The sequence below is a fragment of the Protopterus annectens genome, chromosome 2.part0 (assembly GCF_019279795.1).
Source record: "Protopterus annectens isolate FY-2018-M chromosome 2.part0, PAN1.0, whole genome shotgun sequence".
Lineage (NCBI taxonomy): Eukaryota > Metazoa > Chordata > Ceratodontiformes > Protopteridae > Protopterus > Protopterus annectens.
The window spans coordinates 1,718,497,593-1,718,518,733 of NC_056728.1; positions in this window are offsets into that span (position 1 = coordinate 1,718,497,593).

The window sequence follows — 21,141 nt, forward strand, 5'->3', positions numbered from 1 at the left end:
GATCTACACAACGGCATATCACAATACCGCATTCCACAACCCTTACAACCTGCAATGTGATCCTAACATGAGCAATGAATGTGTAATATGGATCCTATGTTAGGACAGCAAATATGGGGAATACATATCTTAACAAACACTGGAAGCATATGTGTGCACACACTCCAAATAACATATTGTGGAAGCAGCTTTTGAGGTACTGACAGCATTCACTCTTCATGAGTATGCATCTTCCATCAAGTACAGGTCCTCAATGTCACACCAAGAAATGGTCTGCTGTCCAAGACATACGTCTATCACATTTGCCCACTCACCTGCAACAGAGGCAGCCATGGTTTGCACACATCTTATAAGCAATGGAATGCATCCCATATCCAACAGATAGCACACTGAAGTGATTTATGTAGTCTTACCTCACCATTGCATATATCATGGCAAACAGTGCAGACTGTCATGTATGTGACGAGGAAGTATGGGACAACATTAATGTAGAAAATAAACAGATGGCCATCCAAGACTGATGATGACACATGTTGCAAAGTGGTCATGGAGGCTGCCTAGAAACATGCTGCAACACTGAGGGAGTTGCAGGAATGTCTAGCAAGTACTGGCTGTGCAGTACCTGTGTCAACAATCACCTGGACTCTGCATAAGTGTGGCCTATAAGTTAGGGTAATCAGATGGGACAGTTGTTCCACAGGAAACATCAGCCAGGGCTCTCTACAGGTAGCATATGCATAACATCAAATGTCCCCCAAGGCATGTGTTACAATGTGCAATGGTGTACCAAGACCAAGTTCAAAACCTACAGGCAGTATCAATTAAGATACATGTGCTGCACAAGCAACACCTCACTCCACCTCAGGCCCACCATCACCATCTGTACCTTGCTGGTGCCAGTGTACACATGTATGGTTGCCGTTCATTAGCAGGGTCTAGGCCGGTACACATGGTGTTCTGAATTTGGGACACTGAAAATGACACTCATGTGTGGCCTATAGTTGTTAAGCATCTACAAAAAGGCTGAGGATGGGGAGGGGTGTCATCCTGAAACACAACAGTGAACTGAAGCAGACATCCAAAGCTCACTAAGAATGGCTGTATCTGCACACAGTCAAGGTCATGAATTGTGGCAGACATAACCCTGACTCCACAGCAATAGTGAAGACACTGTGTGAACTCCAAGGGCTGTGCACATGAGTTGACCTTGAAATCTGGCAGAGTTGGGGGACATTTGTAAGGCAGAGTGACCAAATACTGGCAAGTGCAGATGGGCCATGCTAGTATACCCCATCCAGGAATAGTGACTACTGTAGTGCACTTAACAGTTGATGCAACAAACCATCATGTTAAGGGTGTGCACACTTATGCACCCACATATTGTATGCATCTTAATCAGCATCTGCACAACTAAGACATTTGTTTGATACTGCATTTGATTGCACAGGTCATATGTTACATATCAGGTTTGTGTAATGTTAACATATGCAGTATTGTGGCCCCATGGCATATCAGGGAAGAGGGTTCTATGTCAATAAGGGTATGTACATTCCTCATAGCCACAGTAAGCTTTGAATGTTGTCAGTGTAATTGTATTTTATTGCTCATACACGCACCAGTGATGATGAGATCTGCAAATCAGACATCAGGCATTCACTATTTACATCTGTCCTCATATCATTCCAGGTATGTGTTGGACAAACACATAGGGGCTGCGAGCAGCAGAGCAAACATAACTGACACACATATACACATTTAGCAATGGTTTGTACACCTGTGAGGTATGGTGCACAGTATATGCCAGGGTGCTGAACAGGTGCACAGCAATACTGTGTACTTGGGTGCAGTGTGTTCCAGGGGAAGGGGCATCATCTACTAACACAACTCATGCATCACAGAGATGTATAATGTTAATAACAGGGATTAACTATAGCTGCAGTGCATGCTGTTGAGTGCCATATGTCCCGCATGTTGACAGATGGGTAATGAGAGGTCTGTGTATAATATCTTTGTGCAACCTCACCTGTAAGTGTGTGTGTGTGTGTGTGTGTGTGTGTGTGTGTGTGTGTGTGTGTGTGTGTGTGTGTGTGCGTGTGTGCGTGTGTGCGTGTGTGTGTGTGTGTTTCAGTGTGTGTACAGTTAAGCAATTACATACAGGTCTTAAAGTGAGTTTCTTGTTTTCCTCTTACAGGTTGCGAGGTGGGTCAGGGTCGCTCCTGCAGGCAAACTGATGTTAGCATCCATACAGACTCTGACAATGACGATAGGTATGGTGAGGCAAAGGCAGACTTGTCAGGGGCTGAAGCTGTGCCATCGGTTGACATCCCACTGTTATCCCCCCCTTCCCCACACACAGTCAAATTGCCTATGCATACCCCTTCACCAGCGGCCACTGATGAGAGACAGTTGGCGGGTGGTGGCATGGGACAGGACAATGTGGTGGCTATGACAAGTGTGTCTGGACACAGCAGCCATAGCCGGATGCCCGGAGAGGTAATACACAGGCAGATGTACAGGGGTGCTCATAGAAGGGGTGCTGGTAATCATGCCCATGGCAGAAGTGCTACAGCTGGTGTCACCAGATGCATGTTTCAGGCCATCATGGAGGCACAGGCATGTATGGAATGTTATACCAGACAAGGCCTGATGCCCCACAGGGCTACTCATTCTGCTGTTATTGAAAACATCCGTGATCTTGCTGGTGCCCACCGTTATTTTGCAGAGGTCCTGGATAGATGGTTGGGTGAGATGGTGGGAATCCTTGACCGTGCAATATCTGTGCTTGAGCATAAGGTGGGAGTAGTGTGACAGCCACGTGGATGTAGGTCAGCAACACCAACAGGTGGAGGTTGACATAGACGTGCAACAAGTCAGAGCTGCTCTCATAGTGGCAGTACCAGCACCAGCACTGCAAGGGGGACGGCACTGTCCACACCACAATATAGCAGGCCACATGCACATGGCTCTGGCCGGTCCCAAGAGGGACCCAGATCCAGCGGGCGTATGTCATCATCATAGGAGAGTAGCATATCTGGCCTTGTACCTGGTAGTGCCCGTGGAACCCCTGGCAGGCACAGTTCTCATGTCCATGGCCACAGACAGTGCACTGCACACCCTGTCAGGTACGGTCTGCAGCTGTCCAACGAACCCCTGTATAGGGCAGTCACATGGCAAAACTGTGTGCCTGCATATACACACACACACACACACACACACACACACACACACACACACACACACACACACACACACACACACACACACACACACACACACACACGCACACACACATCCCCAACACAGCTAGGACAACCCCATACCTACACACACACACATCTGCACAGCCCAATTAATAATGAAATCTCCTAAAACACACACATGATGTCAACCAAATGGCTCAGCCTAGGTCTCTGGCAAACCCACAGCATACCCTGTGCATATGATGATACCTGTGCCACATCCCTGTCATCCATAACATTGATGTAGGGTCAGGCTAAAATGGTTCTGATGCACAGGGTGACTGTACTATGGTGTACCAGTGTAATGCTGTGTAACATGTTTTCAGCACTAAAGTTTAATGCTTAGATGTCAGGATGTGTAACTGTCTAGCCATGATGCATTATAGCTGTCATTAACACTGACTGATTGTGGTCTCCATAATGTATTCCGTTTGTGTTGTAGGTGTCTATGTGTCAGCAGGATGTTGGTCTGCTGTTGTTTCCTACAAGGGGTATGACACTGTGCTGACACTGTGACTGTGCCATATCCTGAGTACAGCTAAACACAAGTCACATGTCTGTATAACAGTTACTGCATGTGCCACATGCCTGATAGGTCTGACGGGTATATACAGGTGAGTGCATGGTGGCTAATGTCAGCAGCCCTTCTGCAGTGGACAATGGTAAGTGTGCTGGGTGGTACAGACCACATGTTTGTGTATAACACACACATACAGAGGCTTTGGTGTTGATGCAATACATAGAGAATACTGTACACATGGATATATGTACTTTTGCAGGGAACCCATTTTAGACTATGTAATTCCACCAAGACAGAATAGGCACAACATCACATTGGGAAATAATCAGTCTGCTAGTTTAATGTCATTGACAATGGTACTGGCAGGGTATATGTCCCCTTCCCCAATGTAGTGCAATCTTCGACTTGGTAAACATAGATGTCCTGGTGTGGGTGGCACAGCCCTACCCTTTGGAGGGTGTGGGGTGGTGTAGTACCACAGATAGTGTGATTGACAACTACTTAACCTGCTAACATAAACTGTACGGTATTACAGTGACTAAGCGGGGGGATACACACAACAATAACCACAATGATGGTGGCTGTGTCCACAAGATCCACACCCAGCTATATATACCAACCCCAATATCACTGTACAGCGATACAGTGGGGAAGATGGCATTTACACATCTACTACTAGTTTTGATGGAATGGAATTTCCACAAGATGATAACTTTGAAATGTTAGCATTTGCCAGTCAGTTCTCAGACAGATGACCTCCTGGGATATGTATTTTCTGCAAACTGAACTAGATCCCTTCACATACACAAACACTCTTACTTGGCAACACTGAAAGTAGAACCCCTACCAAGGTACATATTGCTACTAATGTGTGTGGCCTTAATTGCACACACCACACAGCTTTTAGGATGAGGTGTGTCCCAGGTTACTTGTAAAGTGAAGAACATCATCCTGCCTTGTACAATATGGTAATGGGGGATGTACTGGTTGTTTATGAGCAATACATAGTTTGACATACTGTCATATACACATCGACAAACACATATCAGTCATAGACACATCTGAGAGACCTGGGTTTATCAGTGATAACTACCTTGTCAGTGAGGCCATTCTGTTACAGATAAGTTGCACACAGCACATTCATCATTGGGCTGGATAGTGTAATCAGTTACCTGTATGGTTGATGGTGACAGTGGCCCAGTAAACCTTAGGACAAGTGAAAGATTGGGTGAAGATAGGTGAAGGCTGCCAGCCTAGCCAGATAGAATTTTGGAGTTAATTCTGTCATCTGTAAATATTAATGTAAACCACAGGCTTGTTGTCTTAAATGGTAAAAATAGTGTTACATGTGGAACTGAAAAAAATGTAACAACAGTGCACTCCACTGATGAAGTAAAGCATGTTGTGACCTTTTGATGTTAAAACTCAGAACCAGTAAGTCTAGAGTGAGGCATCCTATCTATTGTTTTAAGGCGAGAGTTAATGACCAGAATTTGCATGCATAAATGTCATTTATTGTTCTGGTTTCTGCCCAAGGGGAAGAATGTAAATGTAGTTTCTGTTAGCCTGAGAACTCGTGGAAGTGTGAAAAATAATGTAATGTGAACCAGGAATGTGATTTTAAAAGCAGAGAGTATCAGAGAGCATTAAGCATTTTTGTCTTGACCATCCAACTCACCAGCACTGTCTTACTCTATATGTAAGTTTACCTTAGACTTGTGTTTTCTCTTAGAACTAGCTAGAAACTAGAAAGATTAGACAAAGTGCTTTTCTGTGATGTCAGACTGTACTACTGAATTATTTTAAGTATTTCCGTGTGATCTCTAAACTCTTGGCTAGCACTGTGTAGTAAAAGTATTGTCGTGTTTTGACTATTTGTTATTAAATATTTTTAAACTCTTTCAACTGTGGCTGTTTTTGTAGAGATAATTTAAGCTCTTTAGAGTACTTGCATGCCTTTGGTAAAATTATACAAAGTCACTTCAATAGCTTTAGCCCTGGGCTATACTACCAATTGGATAATAATATTGCACAGTAATAGTTGGAAACCCTTTTAAGGGCCTTAGAGTAGCTGATAAATATTAGTGGGTGGTGGCATCTGGTACTACTATATAGTCTGGGAAAAAGGGGCACAGCTGGAAAACCTGTGCCAGCCTTCCCCAGGAGTGTCTGTGTGGTTGTATGAATTCTTGTCAAAGTGTGTGTGTGTGTGTGGGGGGGGGGGGTGCTGGAGGTCTGAGCTTGCCCACTAGGCTAGGATATGGGCCCTATAGCTGTGCCAGTGGGGAGTCTTATTGGGGACCTGGAGAGCAAGGGAGTGACCAGCCTCAGACTGACTGTGATCTCTGTGTGCTCTTAAGGGAGATTGTACTTTACTGTGCGTATTTGTTATCCTTTCCTCTTATATGAGATGCCCCTCCCTGGTGTTAGTGGTGAGGATTGAGGCTCCTTGATTGCTGGGCCAGGGCACAGGCATCACATATTAATTGTTTGGCAGTGGTGGGATATCCACACACCACATATTAATTGGTTGGTAAATACTAAGTGGCTTGTAGTGGTGTGGGTAAAGTGAATTCCTGTAGTTGGTGTACAGTGAGCTCTGAAGGTGTTTTGTACTCTAAATCAGCCATGCAGTGAATACTCAGAGTTCAGATCACATATGTTTTATTTCTTTTGTTAGCTTAGTTAGTCAGGGTGAGCAGGTAGCATGTCAGCAGAGGAGTATGGAAAGCTAACAAGGAGCCAGCTGGCAGAGATGTGCCAGGCTATGGGACTGGGGCAGGAAAATCTGTCTAAGGCAGACCTGATTGCAGCCTTGGTTATGGCTGCATCAGGAAACAGCAACCAGGAAGACAATCAGACTGGTAGTGGAAATATAATATCCTTGGAGAATGGACAGCTCAACCTTTCTGCAGAGGACTTGAAAATCCATCTGGAGCTAAAGAAACATGAGTTGGAGGCCAGGCGATTGGCAGTAGAAAGCAACGGAGAGAGTAAGTCATCTAGAGAGTGAGGACAAAGAGAAACTGTGACATTAGCAGGCTGAGGAGAATGGGAAACTGCTATGCCTGGAAGCTGAGGAAAAGGAGAGGCAGAGGCAGCATGAGAAGGAGTTGATGACTCTTCACCAGAGTAATGGAGGTAATGGGGAAGAAAGTAACTGGACCACAGAAGCACAAAAGGTCAGTAAATTTCTTCCACAGTTTAAAGAAGGGGATAATTTTGATAGTTTCAGTCATATGTTTGAGAGGGTATGCAAACAGTATGGTGTTGACCAAAGCCTCTGGGTTTGGTTCCTGATCCCCTTACTCCATGGTAAAGCTGTAACTATTTCATCAAAAATGTCTGACATTGCATGTTTTGATTATACTGCTGTTAAAAATCACTTGTTAGAACTGTTTAAGCTAACGCCTGAAATGTAAAGAAAAAAGTTCTGTGAGCAAAGACGCAAGGCAGATGAAAGTGTGTGTGAATATGTTGCTAAACTGGGCACTTATTTCCATAGGTGGGTGAGTGGATGTCAGGTCACCACTTTTGGAGGGCTGGCAGATGTTTTGGTGAGGGAACAAGCTCTTAGCATTTTGCCTGAGGACATGAGGATCTGGTTAGCTGATAGACAATGTGCAACTTATGATACGTTGGGGAAGAAGGGAGACCTATACCTGGCAAGCAGGGCAGCCCTGCACAGGAAAGGGACTCCCAGTACTGCTCATGGGTGTAAAGGAACCCAGGGTGGGCAGCACAGACTGCCCCAACAGAATCTGCCAGTAGCAGGGGAAGCCACTAGTCCAGGTACACATCCAGGAGCTAGGGTTAAATGTTTTGAATGCAACCAGTGGGGCCATGAGGCATACAGGTGTCCATGAAGGCAAGGTGGGGAACAAAAGGTGAGGGAGACAGTAAGTGGGAAAGACAAAATGCCAATAGTAGGTTGTCTTGGAAGAACAAGGGTACCAAACTACCCCCAGAGGTTATATCCTATTGTAGTGAATGGCAAAGAGGCCATTGCCAAGAAAAACACAGCCTCTGATATAACCATTGTAAAGCCTGCAATGGTTACAGAGGAACACTACTTGCCTGGGCAGTCTACACCAGTCAGGGCTTTAGGGGGGATCCTATTCCAAATACCTTTGGCTAGGGTTTATCTTGACTGGGAGGGTGGAGAAGGAAGCCAGCAAGTAGGTGTATTTGAGGATACACCTGCAGATGTCCTGATAAGGAATGATTTTGATAGTACAGTACCCTGTGCTTGTGCAGTTACACGCAGTCAGGCTTGGAGACAAGCAGGTAAGTCTGGTAGCCTGGGGGAGACCCAGACAGACTGCATACTTGCAGCCAGGACAGATGAGGTGGTTACTTCAGGGAGGGAGCTACCCTGTAGCAGTGAGACTGAAGGTGAGCCACAGCTGCTTGGGGAGTACTGATGGTCCCTTAAACAGAGCAACTGCAAAGGTAGAGGTGAGTAGTAGTACCCAGGCTGACAATGAGGCATCGCTGTCAAAGGATGAAAGACTTCCTGTGGAAGGGGAGCTGGGAAGGGTTACAAGGAGAAAGTTGAGACAGGCTCAGCTCTCAGACCCTACATTGCAAGGCCTGAGGCAGGTAGCTAGGGAGGCACCTGATTCTCAAGGAAAGGGGGAATCTGTATACTGGGACAATGGGTTACTATACAGAGAGTGCACTCCTGAGGGAGGGCTAGAAGGTGAAAGAGTACAGCAGTTGATAGTGCCTAGATCCTACCATCTAGTGCTTCTAGCCATAGCCCATGATATTCCCTTTGCAGGTCATATGGGCATAAAACATACAAAGAGGCATATTATGTAGAACTTCTATTGGCCTGGAACTTCCAGAGATGTAACAGGGTACTGCAGGAAGTGTGAGCAGTGCCAAAAGGTAGGCAAGGCAGGAGACAAGGTGAGAGCTCCTTTGATGTCTTTGCCTGTGATTGAGGAGACATTTCAGAGGGTAGCTACAGCTATTGTGGGTCCTCTGAGTACCCCAAGTTCCACAGGGAAAAAGTAGTGGTAGTGGATTATGCTACACGATACCCTGAAGCAGTGGCTTTGCCCTCCATTGACGTAGAGAAGGTGGCAAATGCTTTGTTAGAGATTTTCAGCAGGGTAGGTTTCCCAAACGAAATACTGACTGATAGAGGTGCCAATTTCATGTCAGACCTGCTGGCTTGTTTGTGGAAGTCCTGTGGGGTGAAGCACATGAAGACCACTCCCGACCATCCCCAGACTAATGGTCTTGTTGAGAGGTTAAATTCTACAATGAAGTCCATGCTATGGGCATTTGCATATCAGTTTAAGAGGGAGTGGGGCAAATATTTACCCCATCTGTTGTTTGCTTACAGAGAGGTTCCCCAGGAATCCAAATGTTTTTCACCCTTTGAGTTGCTGTATGGGCATAGGGTGAGGAGACCTCTAGATTTAATTTGAGATGAGTGGGAAGGTGAGTGCGAGACTCACAAAGAGTCTGTTGTGGCATACATCCTAAACCTCAGGACAAGGCTTAGAGAACTCATGTACTTGGCACAGGAGAACCTGGCAGAAGCACAACAACAAAAAAAGGTGTGGTATGACAGGATTGTTCGAGCTAGAGAGTATGCTGTGGGGCAGCAAGTAATGGTTCTCATTCTTGTCAGACACAACAAGCTGCAATCAGCTTGGGAGGGACCCTACAAGGTGGTAAGAAAGGTAAGTGATATTAATTACATGGTGGAACTGCTAGGCAGAAGGCAAGGGCACAAATTTTACCATGTTAACATGATGAAACCTTACCATGATAGGGAGGCCCTTGTGCTGAGCATTGGTAGTAGATTGCAGGAGGAGTCTGAGGGAGATCTGGGGACTGATCTCCTCAGTGAGGCTTGGGCTGACACCTCAGTGGAAGCTGTAGCAATGTCCCAGCAGCTATCTCCTACTCAGGTTCGAGTAATCTGAGCAGTGTTGCAGGAATTTGGGGACATGTTCACTGGGAAACCAGGGTGCACCCACCTGGGGCAGCACCAGGTGGATACAGGACCCCAAAGGCCTATTAGGCAGGCCCCTTATAGAGTGCCTAAGAGAGTCAAACAGACTCTGTGGGAGGAGGTACAGGAACTGTTGGAACTAGGGGTGATTAATGAGTCCAACAGTCCATAGGTCTCCCCAGTGGTGCTGGTGCCAAAGAAGGATGGCAGTACCAGGTTCTGTGTGGACTACAGGAAATTAAATAGTGACACAGAGTCAGATGCTTACCCCATGTCTAGAACAGATGAGGCCCTAGAGCAGCTAGGTGAGGCTAAGTAACTTACAACCATTTATCTTACCAAGGGTTACTGGCAGGTGCCCTTGACTCCCTGTGCTAGAGAGGAGTCAGTCTTTGTGACTCCTTTTGGCTTGTATAAGTTCACAAAGATGCCCTTTGGGATGAGGAATGCCCCAGCAACTTTCCAGAGGCTGGTAAATCATATCCTAGCAGGAGCAGGAGGGTTCACCCTTGCTTACCTAGATGATATTGCCATCTACAGCCATTCCTGGTCAGAGCACCTTCAGCATGTCAGGGAGATGCTGGGCAGACTACAGAGGGCAGGGTTGACCATTAAGTCGAGCAAATGTCAGGTGGGTATGGCAGAAATCTCCTACCTAGGACATAGAGTGGGGAATGGTAAGATAAGGCCAGAACCTGCCAAAGTGGAAGCCATTCAGGCATGGCCTGCACCTGTTACTAAAAAGCAGATGAGGGCATTTTTAGGGACAGCAGGGTACTACAGAAAGTTTGTCCCCAGTTATAGTACCATAGCTGCTCCTTTCACAGACCTGACAAGGAAGAACAGCCCAGATAAGGTTGTGTGGACCCCAGCATGTGACCAGGCATTCCAAAAGCTTAAAGAAGTTTTGGGAGGACCCCCTGTGTTAGCCAATCCAGATTATAGCAAAGAATTTGTTGAGCAAGTGGATGCTTCAAACCATGGGGAGGGGGCTGTACTAAGCCAGATTTCTTCAGAGGGGGAAGAGCACCCAGTAGTTTATTTCAGTTGTAGGCTCCAACCCAGGTAGGAATGCTATGCATCTGTAGAAAAGGAATGTCTAGCCATAGTGTGGACACTGCAGAAACTTCAGCCTTATCGGTATGTAAGGAAATTAACTGTTATGACAGATCACAACCCCCTAACAAGGTTAAACAGAGCCAGTCAACAAAAATGCCAAATAGCTAAGATGGAGCCTGAGGTTGCAAGCATATGATATGTCCATGCAGCACCACAGTGGGATTTTCTGCCACTGCAAAAGGGCTCTCAAGACAGGGAATGGGGTAAGGTACACCCAGATAGACTTAACTCCCTCAAGCAGCATTTCTCAAGGATCACTTGAAAAACTAGCTTGAGTTCTCCAGGGGGGAGATATGTGAAGATTGGGTGATGATAGGTGAAGGCTGCCAGCCTAGCCAGATAGAATTTTGGAGATAATTCTGTCATCTGTAAATATTAATGTAAACCACAGGTTTGTTTTCTTAAATGGTAAAAATAGTGTTACATGTGGAACTGAAGAAAATGTAACAACAGTGCACTCTACTGACCAAGTAAAGCATGTTGTGACCCTTTGATGTTAAACTCAGAGCCAGTAAGTCTAGAGTGAGGCATCCTGCCTATTCTTTTAAGGCCAGAGTTAATGGCCAGAATTTGCATGCATAAATGTCTTTTATTGCACTGGTTTCTGCCCAGAGGTGAAGAATGTAAATGTAGTTTCTGTTAGCCTGGAAACCCAGGGAAGTGTGAAGAATGATGTAATGTGAACCAGGAATGGGATTTTAAAAACAGAGACAATCAGAGAGCATTAAGCATTTTTGTCTTGACCATCCAACTCACCAGCACTGTCTTGCTCTATATGTAAGTTTATCTTAGATTTGTGTTTTCTCTTAGAAATAGCTAGAAACTAGAAAGATTAGACTAAGTGTTTTTCTGTGATGTCAGAACTGTACTACTGAATTAATTTAAGTATTTATGTGTGATCTCTGAACTCTTGCCTACCACTGTGTAGTAAACATATTGTCTTCTGTTTTGACTATTTGTTATTAAATATTTTTAAACCCTTTCAACTGTGGCTGTTTTTGTAGAGATAATTTATGCTCTTTAGAGCACTTGCATGCCTTTGGTAAAATTGTACAAAGCCACTTCAGTAGCTTTAGCCCTAGGCTATACTACCAATTGGATAATAATATTGCATAGTAATAATTGGACACCCTTTTAAGGGCCTTTAAGTAGCTGACAAATATTAGTGGGTGATGGCAGCTGGTACTACTGTATAGTCTGGGAAAAAGGGGCACAGCTGGAGAACCTGTGCCAGCCTTCCTCAGGAGTGTCTTTGTGGTAGTATAAACTCTTCTCAAAGTGTGTGTGTGTGTGTGTGTGTGTGTGTGTGTGTGTGTGTGTGTGTGTGTGTGTGTGTGTGTGTGTGTGTGTGTGCGTGCGTGTGTGCGTGTGTGTGTGTGCGTGTGTGTGTGTGTGAGCTACTTGGGCAGGGACACAAAGCACAAGTTGGACAGAGAGGGTGCTGGAAGTTTTAGCTTGCCCACTAGTTTGAGATCTGGACTCTATAGCTGTGCCAGTGGGGAGTCTTATTGGGGACCTGGAGAGCAAGGGAGCAACCAGCTCCAGACTGACTGTGATCTCTGTGTGCTCTTAAGGGAAATTGCACTTTACTGTGTGTATTTGTTATCCTTTCCTCCTATATGAGACACCCCTCACTGGTATTAGTGATGAGGATTGAGGCTCCTTGTGGGCCAGAGCACTGGCATCACAACATGTACTGGGGGTACCATGGTGTAAAGACAGTATACCCAGCACCCACACCCCACATTGGATATTGTGCTCACTGAAACCCATGATAATACTCTAACATACCCACAATCACACATTGACCAGGACTGCAATACAACCCCTTGTCTATCTCAAGAGTGCTACTACAGGGATATGCATCTATTGCACATGCCACAGGGATAGTAGAGTGATGCTTTGTCATGGCTCTCCTACAGTCAGCAATATCACTATCCCTTATAGTGTATGGCAAGGTGTATTGTATTAGGAGAATGTGGCCTCAGAATGCTGTATCATACAAATATACACACTTGCACACATACACACACTTGCCAGAACTCAGAGGGTAACCATGCCTATTTACCTATTTGTACAACAGTGTTGTGCTGGTACTACAACCTCCAGGTAGTCCATAGGGTGAAGAGTGTAACAAGGTATATGTAATGTCCATTACAGTAGCAGCCATTTCTAACCATGGCAATGGAGAGTGTAGTGGGTGAGAAGGCCCACAGTGTATTATCAACTACAGGTTTACAAACACACAGACACTGTTATTCTCAGTAATGACACTGACACATTTGTCAGTACTGGGGTCCATAGGTGCAGGTGTTCCTAGGTGTGTACCAGGATATTGTCCATGAAGAGATGAGAAGAGTAGGGGATGTGGGTACAGTGGTATCATTCCACCTGCCATTTGTCAGCAAGCCATTTATCAACTGATGCCATGTGAGTGATCCTGAGGGTGAGAGTTAAATGCAACATCCAATCATCTGGTTGCCTCTTGCAGAGGGCCAGTAAGGTGCTCAAATTGACATGTATGAAACATATATTACATAACATGGTCAGTGTCTGTCTTGGAGACCTGTATCCAAGCATGTTCTGTTGACTATGGTAGTGTAGTTGAGGTATCCATGGCATGTGGTGCATACAGTGTGGGGTTTCCTAGCTGTTGCATTCATAACACAGCTGGGCAGACATGTCAGTGTCAGTCAAGCATAGACTGCCTGTAAGCAGCCAAGATGGATACCTGACATCTGCACATCTGTACAGAGGACAGACAGGCATCAGCTAGCCAACTGGTTATGCCTTAGGATGAATGTTTTGACAGACGTCTGACACTGATAGGTATGCCATTACTACATGACAGCAGCCCTCAATGACATGCCCTATACACACAGTATTCTACAGTTAATATCCACATGTCAGATCAATATCCAGTAGCAAATACATAATGACACACAGCTCACATACCAAGAACATGATAGTCAGAACTCAGAATCCATCTTTGCATGCAGGAGTGTTTGATTCCAGTCCTACAATCTGCAATCTACTCTTACTTGGGAAAGCACTGTTAACAGTAGTAACATAATGATACAGTACATGCCAGTGTGACTGCATACAACCTGGGATACTACCCATGTATGAAACACATTCAAACGGAAAAGAGTGTTGTACAAACCAGATATACTCAGGTGTCCCAGACAGTAGACTCACACCTCTTTCTACTGTAATGACAGCACATAGATGCATGTTATGTACATGAAATTAAATACACACATTAAAGATATCCTTACCCTGCTATTTTATGAGACTGGAATGTGATCACTGGTTACTAGGGCTGAGCCATGCTTAGCAGGTTTCAGCATTGCTACAATATAAATGCTAAGCAGATTTGCGCACTGGTAAGCGAAGCTGAAACGGTGTAAGTGCCTTTTCATTTAACCATAAGTTAGCACTGCTTACCATCATGCAAACCCAATTAAAGCTGCTCAAAACTGCCATAACCACTCTGTTTTCAACAGTCCTTGTTCTGCCTAGCAATAAAATATGCACACCTTGCAGGGCTTGAACCCAGCAACTTGTACACTACAGCCAGACCAGTTAATCAATAAGCTCATCACAGCTATGAAAACATTTGCTTTTTTTTTTCCAATATATCTGTCAGTACACATACTGAATAGTGGTGAACAACTGCTTTGACTTCTACAATTGTGTAATACTTGTTAGTGAAAATATTGCTAAATCATTATATTGTTATATCTATATAAGCAGATATCAGATAAATATGGTGGGATACATCTGGGAAGGTAATACAACACTCATATTTACACATAAGGATATGGACGTATACATATATGTGTGTGTGTATGCGTGTAGATATATGTATACATGTACATACACATATATATTTATATATGTATTTATATACATCTGTATATTGCTTTATATATATATATATATATATATATATATATATATATATATATATATATATATATATATATATATATATATATATATATATATTCATATATAGAGCAATCTGTATATATTTTATATATATATATATATATATATATATATATATGTGTGTGTGTGTGTGTGTGTGTGTGTGTGTGTGTGTGTGTGTGTATGTATATATATATATATATATATATATATATATATATATATATATATATATATATATATATATATATATATGTCTATATGTACATAAAAAAAAATATATATATATATGTATGTGTGTGTGTGTATATAAATATATATATATATATATATATATATATATATATATATATATATATATAAATGTATATATATCAATCTCTCTCTCTCTCCATATATATATATATATATATATATATATATATATATATATATATATAATCTACATATATGTATAACATATGTCCATATCATGTAGTGGAGCCATATCTCAGCACCAATAGTCACAACCTCTTAGTGTAAGGGGATGGCATGTAAGTATTGCAGGTATAAATGTAGAATGTTGCTACTGTAACAGGGGTTGTCTTAACAGAAATGTGTGGGAAGTCACATCTGATACTGACATGTACGTCATCAGTTACTGACAGACATCATAAGATCATCATACTGCAATACCACACAAATCACAGTAATGATCCTGTGGAATACAGCAGAGATATGACCAATAAATGTGGACAGTCTGACACACTCTGGTCAGTCCAGAGGTATACACAGAACTCCTTAGTGCAAGACATGTGGACCAAGCCTGACAAAGTGGATGTTTACAGCCATGTAAATGGGGATATCACGAAAATACTGGAATAGATAATCTCACACAGTTTATGCATTCACACACTCCTCTCGGTCCTGACACATAATAACCAGAGGAACAGAGATCACAAGCCCAAATGCTACCCACTAGTTAGTGACATACATCTGTACATCATCCCACTGCTTTGTCAGAAATACACAACAGTTATGGTGGCCAGTCAACAGTGCATCTGATAAATATCTGGACATAACATCACATTGGGTAAATACACTGAGCTGCTAGGCATGTCACAAAGAACTGTGCAAACTACAAGCAGACTGCCACAACACTGGCCTACATTTCTTGTGGGGGAATACACATGTACTTGCAAATATAGCAGGCTCCACAGGCATGTAACAGCACAGAGTAACAGACACCTGTGTGAAAGTGCATACCCACAACCAATCTGAACACAGCCACAGTCACATATGGTAAGCGTAATTAATATTACAGTATATGGACTTTGTGAACAAAACCATCCTCATATGTGCCACTCACACACTAACCCTACATATACTGGGACATTACACAGTGTACTCCAATGCCTGACTGTGGTATGGGACATGTGTCGGTCTGGCCCTACAAGCATGTATGTCGATAGGGTACCATACACTGGAGCAGCATGCAACATCAGATAGAACAGGACCAAGAACAATGACATCTACTACAGTCTGTACACAGGCCAAGGTACATATTCACAATCCACACTCTGTCAACAATCACCATAAGTACACAGACCTCACTACTGTACACACTACAACAGAATGTCCAGGTTTTGTCCTCAAATATAAGGCCTACTATACATAACATGTCTAGCAGTCTGATATCTCACTGGCCTATCAGATATGATGTCAATGAATAATGATGTACTGAAATTATGCACCTCTTACTGCATGACATATGTACAAAGGTTGACAGACATGTGGCTGGAGGCACAAATACAGGGCCAATATTGACATGTTGCTGTGATAAGCTCATACATTTACTGGTATAACAGGGTTTGTTGTGACATATATCTTCTGAGGGATATGAATTCAGTAACTCACATGGATGTCACTATGTACTGACTGCAATTATCAGAGTATGCTACTGCATTTCTAAAGATTGGAAATCAAAACAAACCAACAAATCCAACACTTCCAGTAGATGAGATAATAATAATTCAAATGTAGAAGAGCAATACTTACATTCTGTCCTCATGTCTGGAACATCCCTCTCCTGTTTGTTGGCCTGTCTCCACAGTGTATGTTGTAAGAGGTATTTCCAACTACCCTCTGTGATGCTGTTTGTCAAACATCCACATGACGTCCTGCTCACAGTGAAGGAAAAGGGCCAACACCCACATGAAGTGCTTAGTTATAGGAGTGTGTTTCCATGCAATTGGCTGTAGGAATGCTACCACAGCTGTTCCACAAGCAATTAGCAAGTGGGGGACTGCAATTCATGCACAGGCCATCAGCTGATCATGAGTATCACTTACAAAACTCAAGCTGCTGCCTAAGCAAAGCAGGTGTACTTTTCCACATCCACCAGAGAGGGAGTGAGAGAGAGAGAGACAGAGACAAAGTAAGAAAGGAAGGGAATAGGAGAGTAAGAGCCAAGCATGTTTGTGTATTATCCATGGGTGGAAAGTGGCACCTGGGTATTATGACGGTTGCCTATATTGTGTACTAATCCATAATGTCACATGGTAATTTCACATGGCTGTATACATTTATGGCTGAGGATTGTCAACAACAATCTCTACAATGTTTGGAAAATGTTAGCCTTGTAACGTTGACAATGGGACATGTAGCTCCTCAATATAATACTGTGGCAAAACCCCCACTGCAATGGACCCTGTCATTACAACATCACCCCAACAGGACACTGATAACACACACTTACCAGTACTGCATTTCAAACCCCTACCGGACTGTGGTACTCCTATTCCATTGTTATGTAGTTATTGCACGTGCTACTGAGTTTACATGTTGAAGAGTTGTCCAAAGGTATCTTTGAAAGTGAGTGACATCAGCAACAGTGATAAAGGAGGGATAAGGGAAGTGTAGTACATGTGACTGTCCAAAAAAGCAGGTGTCAAGGAAGACACACCCACACTTTCTCCGGGAATCACACACATTAGCACAGTTGGCAGGGTCAGGATTAGCCCTCCTATCTAAATAGTTTACTACATTACAGTATTACTCAGTTATCACACGTGCCACAGAGCTTATCAGGCTGATATATGGCCAAAGGGTTATTTCAAGGTGTCTGACATCAGCAGGCATGCTACAGTAGGGCAATAGGAGCTGTAGTGAGTGTGAATGGCTTCAAAATCATTAATTTACACACACACACACACACACACACACACACACACACACACACACACACACACACACACACACACACACACACACACACACACACACACACACACACACACACACATAAACACACACATTTGCCAGTACTGAGATGTATGGGTTCAGTGCTTCACAGGTGTGTAGTAGTTGACTGCGCCTGAAGGCTGTACAAGGCTAGCCAAAGAGAATACCTTGACATCAGGCCAGATGACAATGGTTTCCAGTGTGGCTCAGGGGTGTAGTCCCTGGATTGGACCATACAGGTGGGTACTGTATTCACCATCTACTCATCTGGGTTACTATTGTGGGTGGCCAGTGCTGTGCAATGCTTGCCATGTATGTGATCTATATTCCATAACATGGACAGTGTCTAGGTTGTACAAATGTCCCACATGCATGTTCTGTGATGTGTGCAAGTGTATTTGAGGTCTCTGGGGCATGTTGTGTGGACAGATTGTTATCATCTGATGTGGTATTCCTGGCCTCTTTTGCTGAGACCTGGCTATGGAACTGAAGTTGTGCCTGCACCTACATTGACAGCATGATACAGGTATTCAGTGGAGTTAATGGCATCTGTCCATACAGGGCATGTGTATAAGGCATGGTATTCCCTTTGTGGGTTACATTTGCAGGCTCTACAGTTGTTGCAGGCGTCCAGTGGGGAACATAGCAAAAGACCACTGTAAGCATTTATTTGCCTATTGTAGGGATGGAACAGGATGCCATGTCCTTTTCCTTGCTGGACAACACACACTCAGTCAGGAGATGTTACACATCACAGTACATTCTGATGTCAGTGGCAGTATTGTGGTCAGCAGGCATGTAGTCCACTGCAATCACACCATGGTTACTATCTGTGGCCAATATGCAGTGAACTACCAATATAGTGGTTGTTGCCTAGCCAAGTGTGTTTGTGTATGAGACATGGGTGGAGAGTGTTCTCTGAGTAATACAAGGGTTGCCTATATTGTTCACCGATCCATAATGTCACATGTAGGGCTATGGATTGTCTACACCAGCGTCTCTGCTGTTTGACATCAGTTGTCCTTGTAAGGTGGACATTGTGACATATAGTAGGTCCTCAATATAATAATTTAGCAAAACCCACCCTACAATGCATCCTGTCATTACACAATCACAGCTCCCTCCACATGGGATACTGATGACTGACACACACTTTCCAGTACAAAGATTCAACCCCCTACCTAGCTATGTATTGCTACTACAGTACACCGCATTTATCGTGCGTGCCACTGAGCTTATTGGATGGATGTTGTCCCAAGGTACTTCTAAGGTGAGGAACATCACCAGCCCTTGTAAATACTGACATTGGGTGATGTAGTGGATGAGAGATCCCAAAAATAATTTTACTCTAATCACACATCCACATTTGCCAGGGGTGAGGTTCAAACCTCTATCTAACAACCTTTACAGACCATTATGTTACATATTTACCACATGCACACCTGACCTGACATGATTTAGGCTTCGCAACAGATACTTGTAAGGTGGATGATATCTGCAGGACTGCTAAAATCAGGCTCTGAGATGTGTGCTGGCTGTAAATGGGGCCAAAATCTTGGAGGTACACTCTTGCCACAGAAGAGATTCAAACCCATAGCTGTGTAGTTACAGTAACTACATTGTTCCTCATTTATGGCACGCACCACAGAGCTTACAGAGTTAGCCTTTATCCAAAGGTGTATTTCAAGGTAGATGACATCAGCAGGTTTGCTAAAGTAGGGCAATGGGAGGTGTAGTAACTGTTAATGGCATCAAAAGCATTACTCTCTACACACATGCACAGAGTCTCACAGTTGCTAACTAATACAGCACACTACAGCATTACACAATTATTGCATGTGTCATGGAGCTTACAGAGCTGAATTTTATCCAAGGAGGTATTTCAGGGTGACTGACTGCTAAAGTAGGGCAATGGGAGGTGTAATGACTGTGAATGGCCTCAAAAGCATCACTCTCTACACACATGTGCCCACACGGGTTCACTTTATAACATCGAAATACTGAAATGTCGAATTTCAGTATCTCGAAGCTATAAAGTCGAATGTTAAAAATAGCGAACGTTCATAATCGCGAATTTGACGTATGTCGAAAATATGCCGAATTCCCGGTTATGAAGTTGAGCTATGTAATGTCCAGGTTTGTGTTTTGTTGGTGCGCGGTGCCGTGTTTGGATGTAGGTGTTATGTCAGGTAAGTGAGTGTTTTGTAAGGGTTTTGAGTGGGAGTTAGAGTGTGTGAGGGATTGGAGAATGTGCGTGTGTGAGTGAGCTTTTGTGTTGTGTTTGTGCGATCTTGGAGTTAGTATATATAAGTAGGGTGGGTCTGGAGGGTGCAGCCCCCCACATGGGGGGTGCAGGGGGGCTTGCCCCCCTGCTTATGTGTGTGTGAGTTGTGTATGTGTGTTGTTTTTTTGTTTATGTTGTGATGTGGGTGTTGTGTTGTATGTTTAGTGTAGTGTGTGCGGTGTTTTCGGTTATGTGGTTTCACGGTTTTTGTTTGTCGGTGTTTTGTGGATTCAGTTTTATAGTCTCAAGATACTGAAATTCGATATTTCAGCATTTTGAGGTTATAAAGTGAATCCGCCCACACACACACAGAGTTTCACAGTTCCTTGGTCTGGGATTAAAACTCCGACCTAACTAATATAGCACACTACAGCATTACGCAGTTATTGCACACACCACTGAGCTTACAGAGCTGAATCTTGTCCAAGGAGATATGTTAAGGTGACTGACATCAGCAGGCTTACTAAAGTAGGGCAATGAGAGGTGTAGTGACTGTGAATGGCCACAAAAGCATTACTTTCTACACACACAGAGTTTCACAGTTGCCATGTCTGGGATTAGAATTCCTTCCTAACTAGTATTTTACATAGGTTCATAGGTTCATAGGTTGGTACTAGGCTATCAGCCCTAGGGCCTATACAAGCCTAGCCATAACAATTCCCTGGCTATTTCTTCCCACATTATTTACTTTCCTGGACCCCTGTCTAGCAGGGCGACTGACGTGATCCCTGGGGTGAATTTCCTTTCTCCCACTATAGCATTACGCAGTTATCACATGCTCCACAGAGCTTACAAGGCTGAACCTTCTCCAAGGAGGTATTTCAAGGGGACTAACATCAGCAGGCTTGCT